The following is an 11,425-nucleotide window of genomic DNA, read 5'->3' on the forward strand; positions in this document are numbered from 1 at the left end:
GCCCTCCACTCGAGATCCATTCCATCAATCCTGCCAATACCAGTTCTTACTTTTCACGGGAATTAACATGGTGGGGAGTGAGGGAGTTGGGGGATGAGTGCTGTTGGGGGGGGAGGGGCGGAGCGGAGAAGCATGCTGCAGTACATGGTATATTGTTTCCGAAGGAGGTGAGGTTTGCAAAGGTCACTTATTTTGCGAGCGTGGCTTCAGAAGACATGGATGTCGAGGGACGTGGGGACAGCAAACGACCAGAATATCCTACGACCTCAAATACCCACTGGAGTATACTGATAGTCATGAACATTCATGTGTTGCTAATAGCCTTGTTCACAGAGAAATTGAGAGGGATACGCCAGAAACAGAATCCTTCCTGCAGTCCTTACAATAACTGTTGCCTAGATTTCTATATCTTGCAGCGGTTCAACCTGTTAACTATTACCTATTGGGCGGCTCGGTGGCATAGTCGTTAGCCACTGCTGCCTTACAGCGCCAGGGTCCCGGGTTCGATTCCTGACTTGTGGAGTCAGTGTGGAGTTTGCACATTCTCCCCCTGTCTGCGTGGGTTTCCTCCGGGTACTCTGGTTTCCTCCCACAGTCCAAAGATCTATTCCAAGCTCTAAGTTCACCTGCCAAAGAACAAAGAAAATTACAGCACAGGAACAGGCCCTTCGGCCCTCCAAACCTGCACCGACCATGCTGTCCGACTTAACTAAAACCTCTATCTTCCGGGGACCACGTCCCTCTATTCCCATCCTATTCATGTATTTGTCAAGATGCCCCTTAAAAGTCACGACCTTATCTGCTTCCACTACCTCCCCTGGCACGAGTTCCAGGCACCCACTACTCTCTGTGTAAAAAATCTGCCTCGTACATCTCCTTTAAACCTTGCCCCTCGCACCTTAAACCTGTGCCCCCTAGTAATTGACTCTTCCACCCTGGGAAAATGATGTGCCGGTTAGGTGGATTGGGCATGCTAAATTGCCCCGTAGTGTCAGGGGGACTAGTTAGGGTAAATGCAAAGGGTTTATAGGGATAAGACGTGGGTGGGATTGTAGTAGGTACAGACTCGATGGACCGAATGGCCTCCTTCTGCACTGTAGGTATTCGATGATTACATGGAATGTGACCTGAAGGAATAATCCTTAGTGGGTTTGTACAGCTATGTATTGAAAATATACTAAATTAGGGATGATATCGGCAATTTGCAACAACAGCCATTCTGTTGGTAGAAAGCCACTCTGGAGATGTATCTTTCCCTTTAAGTGCAGAGTCAACTTAGTGCCACATTGGATAGTGCACCAGCCTCTTATTTTGAAGATAATAGATTCAAATCCCATTCCAGAAATGTGATCAGATAATATAAGCTTATACAACCAGTGTGCAATGTACGTCCAGCTCCTCACTGCCGGGGGGTGCCCTATTTTGGCTCAGAAGTTAAATCGGAGCCCCAGCTGTGCACTCAGGTAGGCCAAAAATGTCCATGACGGCTATTCGAAGAAGAGCAAGGTGGGCTGTTGGGAAGGCATCTCCCCGGTGCCCGAGCAAACATGCAGATTTCAACCAAAATTCGTGGAACGTAGTACGTTTTAGTAGCAATTATTTTGCCATGGATCCATGTGGGATATCCTGAGTTTGCTCTTATGACGCTCTTACAAAATACAGGCCTTGGCTTTGTGACAAGTCAATTGGCCCAAATGTAAGTGTATGTGTAGTTGCAACTAATGGGAAGAATCTTTTCATGCGCTGCCTGCGTCTCTTTAAGCAGCCCTCATTGACTTCATTGAGCCTGAGATATTGGACGGGGGATTAGTCTGAAGCATCACAAATAGTCCAGCTGTGAATCCACCAGCTTGCTCACACTACCAGTGAATGACCAACCTCAAAGTTAACATTTTGTGATCCAGAGCCCATGTAATCGATTTGTAGAACTGTACAATAATGTTTCTTTCTGTGTTTTATCTACTTTCAATTCAATATTGGGAAGTCATTGTTTTTGGCCCCGCGCCAAACTTCATTCCTCCAACTACATATTCCAACCTGGTGAACCAGTTGATCCTAAACTTAGTGTCACATTTGACCCTGAGCTGGACTTCTCAGCTCATACTGGTCCCATCACCAAAACCTTCCAGCTCCGTATCATTGTTTGCCTTGGCTCTATTCATCTGCTACTGAAACACTCACCCATGTTTTTATTTCCTCTGGACAAAGCTCATCCAAGGCAATCCAGGCTCCCTTCCCACATTCCACCCTCTGCAAACTTGAGGTCACCCAAAGTTCTCCTCCCTTCCGTGACTTAACTTGCAGCAAGTCCCATCACCCTACCAAAACATGACGTCCAGTCACATGAGGTGATATTAGGTCAGGTAATCAAAACTTGACCTCAGAGGGAGATTTCAAATAAGTCTCGTTCCGCTATTGTCAATGTTCCCTCTGATGCACATTGACTCCTGGACAAGCAACATTTTAATTTTAAATTTCTCATCCTTACCTCCCTGTCCATGCCATTTCCTCTAGCAGGACAGCCATCCGAGATATCTGCGGACTTCTAATTCTGGCCTCTTATGAATTACTAATTATAATTGCTGCAACATTGGTGGCCATGATTTCAGTTACCTGGGCCGCAAGTGTAATTGGGATTGTCTCTCCCTACACCTCTCCGCCTCTTTACACTGCTTAAGAGACTTATTAAGATCTACCTCTTTGATCAAGCTTTTGGTTACCTGACCTGGCATCTTCTATGTATTCCTGTGAAGAAACACGGTTACGTTTTGTTTTATAATGCTCTAATGAACCTGCGTTGGACGTTTCATTACATTACATGTACCATAGACATAGACCATTTAGTGATGTTGTTGACTACGCATCTGAAGGTTCTGGCTTCAGACCCCCGGTGCAGAGACTTTGGCATGAGAATCGATACTGACACTCCGGTCCAGTACTGGAGGAATAATGCCCTGGTAGAATTTAAATGGAGAGAGAGCAGGGGTATTATCTCGGATGTCCTAGTCAATACGCCCCCCATCCCCCCGCCCCTCCTCCCCCTCCCCTCCCCTGCCACTCCCCCCCTCCAATGAACATCACAAAAATAGATTGTCTGCCCATTTCCACATTTGTGTTTGTTGGAATTTGCTGCCTCGCCCTCTACATTATAACGGTGACTGTACTTCAAAAGCGTAGTGCTTTGACTTCAACAAGGCGCTATAGAAATGCAATTTATTTTTCTCCTTTAATGAAAGCCTGTTGAAATCAGTTAACACCACTGTGGATTCTATGATTCTATAAACCTCCGAGGATGCCTTTTTACGTGACTTAATTAAATTGATCCATACAAGGCAATTTTTAAGGAACAACACTCACTTAGTTGCTCCTCTTTCAAAATCCCACTCTAAGTATATTTTTACATGATATAGTAATTAGATTTTGGTTGCATTTAAAAGAGCAACTAATGAATACAATGAATACGTGGATGACGTTTCCTAATAGCATTTAATGTTACACTTGACAAAAGTGCAGCTTAAACGTTTTTTTAATAACAATGCACAAAACTGATAGCAGCATAAATTTTATCACAGTTCACTAGAGCACATTCAGGGGAGCAATGGTAAAGACAAAGGTTATCTGTATCAATGTAAGCAGTGTCAGTGGAGAATGAATGTGGAAACAGCCAGAAAAGACCATTTGCTTTTCTCTGAACTGCCTGGAAAAGTGAGAATGTGCGCTCTTCTGAGGCATTTCCTTCCTTCACGTCGACCGGACTTCGCATTCGGTATGTCTATTAGTGGATAGATGAATTGACTAAATTTTCTTTCCGTCCAGCTGGTACATTGCACTTATGTTACAAGGACACTCGCTCCTCTCAATGAACAATGTGTCCCCTTTCTGAAAAACCTCAGCAGAAAAGATATTCTGAAAGTACATTTTGACGGTCAGTAACGGCTGGATTACACGTTTACTTATTATCTTCACATTGGCTGCAGAACATTGTTGCGAAATGCTTGCAACACAAGGCTCCAGGCAGCTGCAACATTATCGTTGAACCTTGAGGCTCAGAACATTATTCTGATTAACAAGCAACAATGAGAGGACAACACATCCTTTTCATTCGGATCACTAACTCCTGTATTCCACACACGAACACCCTGTATTCTTCTATTTGTGCAAAACATTTTATGTTTGGAAGTCTCTCGTTCAATTTTGTTCCCTTTTCACTTAAATCATATCAGCTGCGGTCACTTTGCAACTTGGCAAAACAAAAGCTTTTGTGCTTAAATAGGGGGCACGCAAATGGTTCGTTACAGCCCTCTAACATTTCTCTATTCCTCAGCTTTTGGCCTCCAGTGCATCTCACATTTATATGACCTAACATTAATGGCTTTTTTTTCAGCCACCTAGTCCTAAGGTCCAGAATACCCTCAATAAACATTTCTGCCTCCTTGCCTCTTGTCCTGTCTTTACCAGGTTCCCTAAAGCCTAACTACTGTGTTAATCGTTTGGATGCCAGACTCTTAAAGTGGTTTCGTAGCAAATTATGTTTTGTGTGACATTATATGACGTTGAAGGGGCTGTATAAATGTGCGCTGTTCTTGCTGCCACTATTGGGAGCCATAGTTCTGTACCACAGTGCCTAGCGGGCAATTCCACGTTTCCATTAAGGACATAGAATCATGGAAAACTTACAGCGCAGAAGGAGGTCATTCGGCCCATCGAGTCTGCACCGGCAACAATCCCACCGAGGCCCTATACCCGTAACCCCACATATTTACCTCGCTAATCCCTCTAACCTACGCATTCAGGATATTAAGGGGCAATTTAGCATAGGCAATGTACCTAACCCGCATATCTTGACATCCATCACAAGTGGCTGCTACTGTCAGCTACTGGTGTTCTGAGTTGGTTTAATTCAGCAACATGGCTATAACATTAGAAATCGTTCTTTGCAAACCTGCAACCTTACACATTTCAAGCAGCACAAACAATCGAGAAATAGAGGAAGGAATAGAATTCTGGTGCCTCGGCATTGCCATTGCACGATGAAGACTTTGAAACCGCATATGGGCCAAGGTTTAGGTTTCGATTCCATGGTTTATTGATTCTACCTACATTTCGCACCATCCGTTCAATGTTTGCAGAGATAAATCGTCATTAGTCAGCAATGGTTAACTAAGGGTTGTCAGCAATTCTGAAGAAACGCCTGCTCCTGGTTCTTTTCTGAATCTTTTTTTCCTCACAATGAATAAGACTTTTAGTTGAGAATCCCCATTTCCCCAACAGTGATTCTGCACATAGTTCTCCAATAGTAAAAGGGAATCCTTCATAAAACAGGGTGAGAAATTAGCCACCGGCGATAGTGCAAAACCTGCGTTACCATAATTTTCACCCACTATATAACTGGTCATTCAGTTAGAATTATAGAATCCTTACAGTGCAGAAGTAGGCCATTCGGCCCATCAACCCTGCACCGACAACAATCCCACCCAGTACCTCGCAACCCCAGGTATTTACCATCTTAATCCCACACTAAGGGGCACCTTTGGAGTGTGGGAGGAAACCGGGGCATCGGGAGGAAACCTATGCAGGTATGGGGAGAACATGCAAACTCCACACAGTCAACCAAAGCCGGAATTGAACCTGGGTCCCTGAAGCTGTGAGGCAGCAATGCTAATCATTGTGCCAGCAGTTCCCCTCATAAGGGCAGGATGCTCCCATTCTGCGCCATTTCATGATGACTTTGTACCCCCTTAGCGTTTAGCCCGAGTTCCGAAATATTTATTTCTTTAATTTGTATAGTTGGAATAACAGTTTCATATTTGTGAAATTCGAAGGGTGGCTCCGTCAGTTCATCTTCTATAAGCTCCAGTTAAACTAAAGTATCCTTACTGGCGTCACACCCCAATCACCCTTCATCTCTGAGCTCACCTCCAACATTGATTCTACCCTCTACACATTTTGATCTCAATACTCTCACCCTCGACTTCAAATTACCCCATGAACCCCTGTCTCTAAAACTTCCACCATCCCGTCAGCCCCTCTGAGAATTCTGCATTCATCTAAATCAGACATGTTATTATTGTTCCACTTCCTTTGCTCCCCCATTAGCGACCATGCCTCTAGACAGTGAGGCTGGAACCTGTGGAATTCTACCCCCGGCCCTCTCCTCCTCTCGCTATCCTGTTTTAAAACGCACTCCTTATTCAGTCACCTGTCCGAATGTCTCTTTATGTGGTTCATAGAATCATAGATTCCCCACAGTGCAGAAGGAAGCCATTCGGCCCATCGAGTCTGCACTGACAACAATCACACCCCAGACAATATCCCCACAACCCCACACATGTACTCTGCTAATCCCTCTAACCTACACATCCCAGGACACTATGGGCAATTTAACATGGCCAATCATCTCATACCGCATATCTTTGGGCTGTGGGAGAAAACCGGAGCACCCGGAGGAAACCAATGCAGACACGGGGAGAATGTGCAAACTCCACACAGACAATGACCCAAGCCGGGAATCGAACCCAGCTCCCTGAAACTGTGAGGCAGTAGTGCTAACCAGTGTGCCACCGTGCTGCGCGTGCCCCCCCCCCCCCCCCCCAACTAGTTCAGTGTGTAATTTCTGACTTTTCTCCAGTGAAGCGATTTTAGCACTTAACTAGGTTAAAAGTACTACATAACGACCAGAGTTGGTGTGGGTTTTGAGTTGTTCTATTACTACCATCGAACAGCAGAAATATTAGTTTTCGATATGTAGACAAATTATTAATGTGATGATAAAATGTAGTGTCCAGAAAGGAATTAGTTTCTTCTAACTTAGCATTAACTAGTTTTTAGTTAATTTTCTCAATTCATTTTCTCCATTCATGCCATAAATCCAATTCACCTCAGCCACCCGTCCGGTAACAAGGGATACTGCCCTTGCCCTTTTTAGGTCATGTTGATACTTTAAGATTTTCCCATTGAATTCTTTAATGTCGACTGGCCAGACTCTTCCCAGTAAGAAGTCTCACAACACCAGGTTAAAGTCCAACAGGTTTATTTGATAGCACAAGCCACAAGCCACAAGCTTTTGGAGTACTGCCCCTTCATCATCTGATGAAGGGGCAGTGCTCCGAAAGCTTGTGGCTTGTGGCTTGTGGTACCAAATAAACCTGTTGGACTTTAACCTGGTGTTGTGAGACTTCTTACTGTGTTTACCCCAGTCCAACGCCGGCATCTCCACATCAGACTCTTCCCACCAGAGAACATATTTGCGCGTATCTTATGCCATTATCAACTTTAATAGACGATGATAAAACTGATCAATTATCGTTTAATCATCCGCCATTTTCTGAAGGAAATCTCCACGGTCGCGAATACTCAATATGTTGAAGAAAATGTTATCGTTGCATTCAATCAAGTGAAGGAAACCACTCTGTGGTGTATAAAGGGCATTCAATTCCACATGCCCATTAACACGGTTAATTTCAATTGCTGAACAATCTCACGATTTGCACAATTTTGTGATATGGGCTCACAACATAGGAGCTAGGCTTACCCTCAGTAACTTAAAACCATTACTAGCAGAACATGCCCGCCAGAGCTGAAAAAACGCCTGATGTTAAAATATCTGTTAACTTGTTGCCTGTTGAACTCCGATGTAATCTTCAACAGGTTTTGCAGTATCATAATGCACAGGTAACCAATGTGCTACTCAGTACCAAAGAGAAAGGAATGATAAAGAAGAATAAAGACTTAAAAGTTACCAAACACGCGCCAATGGAAATGGAAACGGACAAAGGTGAGGCAATGAAATTAATTAGCATTTCATTCTGTTTCTTCACTTGAGTTGGTCGGGAGTAAAACATCTGATGTAAATGGGACAAATAGATGTGCAAAATTCATGTAAACTGAAAGTCTCGGTAATGGGAAAAATTGTTGCGACGGATACCAGGGGATGCAAGATAATTTTTCAAAAATAATTTTTTATTCATTCATGGGACACGGGGTTCGCTGGCTGGCCAGCATTTATTGCCAATCCCTAGTTGCCCTTGGAGGGCAGTAGAGAGTCAACCACATTGCTATGGCTCTGGAGACATATGTAGGTCAGCCGAGGTAAGGATGGCAGATTTCCTTTCTTAAAGGACATCCTTGGAATACAAAGGTTGTTGACAAGACCAACAGCTCGTGCCCATCGCTAAATGCCACTCAAAAGGCAGTGGTGCGTCGCCATCATGAAGCCCAGCAACTGAATTGTGAACTTAAGTCTAATACATGAAGCCCGATGCTTTGCTTCAATCATAAGAGAGGCAAAATGGTGCAAAATGGTAACTATTCAGTTAGCCCTCCATGAGTGGAAGATTTGGTCAATATTTCCTGTTTAAGCTCATGGCTTTTCCCATAGGAAACGCTTTGTGATACAAAGGAGATGCAAGTGGGCAGCAGGCTTTTGGGTTGGTATTGGTCTTAGGCAGTAAGAGGAAAGGAGATATGAAAGAGGCGCCAAATTCACTGTCGCCAGATTTTCCTTATTATCCAAGACCAACCATAGTCCATAATTGTTCATTTCTTAACCAGTGGTCCTCTATTGAGGGATGCAATGGGCAAACATTTTCACAATGCATCTCTTAGGCCTTCCACAAGTGTTCAGTGTACTAGAGACCCGAGGATAAGCGCTATGTTCCTCGCCATTGTGGCTCTGATTAAAAACAGTAATTTTCACATTTACTGTTAGCTAAAGTTTGGGTGGGAAAGTTGCGGCACCAGGTGTGCACAGCGTCAAATATTGTTATTTCCTCGAATTTCAGTGAGAAATAAAGTCGACCAACATGCTATAAAATCATAGAAACCCTACAGTACAGAAAGAGGCCATTCGGCCCATCGAGTCTGCACCGACAACAATCCCACCCAGGCCCTACCCCCATATCCCTACATATTTTACCCACGAATCCCTCTAATCTATGCATCTCAGGACACTAAGGGCAATTTTAGCATGGCCAATCAACCTGACCCGCACATCTTTAGACTGTGGGAGGAAACCGGAGCACCCGGAGGAAACCCACACAGACACGAGGAGAATGTGCAAACTCCACACACACCGTGACCCAAGCCGGGAATTGAACCCAGGTCCCTGGAGCTGTGCTACCGTGCCGCCCAAAGAGGTTGGTCATGAATATGCTAGTTTCTGGCTCGGCGACCCTGTGCTAAATTTACCTCAAAGCATAAAAAGGGTGCCTGACAGAAGAAATGCACTGCAAATTAGTCTAAACACTGGCATCCTTATTTATGCAACCATATTCACGTCTTCACGCATTTATTCATCATAAGGAATGATGGGCGGATCAAACCTATGTTTATTTATACACTTATTTATAGATGTTTCCAGACACCGGTCAAAAAACACTGTACTCACAATCTATCCTTCACAAATTTCCTCTCAAATTCTTTCGCCTTCCATGCCCAGCGATAACACGGCAATTGCTGACAAACTATTATAGAGACTGAGTAAGTTTCATTTCCAATTCAAGTTGACAGGGAGCCAAGGGAAAGAGAGAAGATAACAACACCAGTTCTGCACCCAACTGGCAATATTGAAATCTACCCTAATGGGTTTAGGAAATATTTAATCTGATTGCTATCTACCGAAATACCCTTTGGGGTATCAGCCATTCAGCAGAAGATCAGCAAAATCCCATGTTTCAAAATGACATCTTAAACATGAAGAAGATTCCCACCATTATTGTCAGCATTCCTGCATCTGGCCTCAATCTGAGGGGGTCGATTTTTAAACTCACTGAGATTTCCCGTTTATTTTTAATTATATTAAAACCCAATTGCGTCAGGGCCAGATGGTGCATTGATTGGGTGCCCAACTAGCAATATGAATTGGGTGGCAAGTTAAAATACTTCACTTCGGTGTTCACAACATGGAGTTTGATATTCCAGTGTAATACTGAAGACATGCCGTTTAGCGAAGGCGATTTGCATTGGACGGGGGCCCGTTGGTCTGGCCTTCAGGTATCTCGCCTGTTTAAAGGGGGGCAGTGGCCTAGTGGTATTGTCACTGAACTAGAGATCCAGGTTCGAATCCCAGCAGGCAGACGGCAAAGTTTCAATTCAATAATAATCTGGATTTAAAAGTCTATCGATGATCATGAAACCATTGTGAGTTGTCATAAAAACCCATCTTGCTCATTACTGTACTTCTAAGGAAGGAAATCTGCCGTCCTTACCCGGTCTGGCCTACATGTGATTCCACACCTGCAGCAATGTGGTTGACTCTCAAATGCCCTCTGAAATGGAAGGCTGTTAGGGATGAGCAATAAATAACAAAAGCAAAAAATGATGGAAAATCTCAGCACGTCTGACAGCATCTGTGGAGAGAGAATAGTTCAAATGTTTCGAGTTTGGATGACTCTTTGTCAGAGACATTGGGCAATAAATGCTGGCCGAGACAGCTACTCCCACATCCCGTAAACAATTTAAAAAAACAAGATCCAATGACATTATGTGCAATGGGGCTGAATATCAGGCGAGATCTGCAAATGGTTGGCCGAAGCGATAGTGTCCATTTTGCATCAATGTCCAAAACTCTTGCCTTCCGTGACATACATGGATAATAGACAACCAGCTGGAAGCGACACTTTTCAATTTCACTTCCTAGCACGTGTCCAATACAATCAGTTAAAAGGAAACTACATTATTGTGTTCACTCTCATAGTCTTTTTATTTAAACCTTTCTGTTACAAATTACATAAATTGTACATCATCCAATCACAAAGAAAATTCAGTTTACAAGGCTGAAGGTGCAACAGTTAAGCCTTCTTCCAGGGTCATCGCTGCGCCACCCGCAGAGTCAGGCTGGTTCATAGGATCTTAAGGCACAATGCTATCCCTCAAAATAGTTAACATTACTGACAGAAGCGTGACTCCGAAGAAATATCGGCGATCTTTCCCAGTGGCCCCGTGGCCACATGCACCACATGGCCTGCTACTAAACTATCCAAAACCAGCCATGAGTCAGTTTGCTAATTCGCAAATATTTTAGCACAAGGGGATATTCAGACTCCCGATTCCTATCCAATGCCTGCTGCCAGAAAGTATATGTGTGAAGAGAGAGTTGGAATTTGCCACAGTGCTGCTATTTCTCAAAGCGAGCCAAACGCCGACAATGAATTGCCTTATTCCAAAGTGCTCCCATCTAAGTATGGCTTTATCGGGAGAATATAAGGAAACCGGGACAGACCTGCCGCGGTTCACCCACCACCTTCTCAGGGACAAGTATGGATAATTAATACCTAGGCTGGCCGAACCACCGATGCCCACACGTCCAGTGGACGAACAATTCAATAGAAAAGTCCTGCTCCTGTGCTAGTGGACTGATTGAGCAAGAAATCCCGGCACACGCCGTTCGAGGAACTTGTCCAATTCCCAATCTGCTCATGTCATAGAA

Source organism: Mustelus asterias, chromosome 8, assembly GCF_964213995.1.
Source record: "Mustelus asterias chromosome 8, sMusAst1.hap1.1, whole genome shotgun sequence".
Classification (NCBI taxonomy): domain Eukaryota; kingdom Metazoa; phylum Chordata; class Chondrichthyes; order Carcharhiniformes; family Triakidae; genus Mustelus; species Mustelus asterias.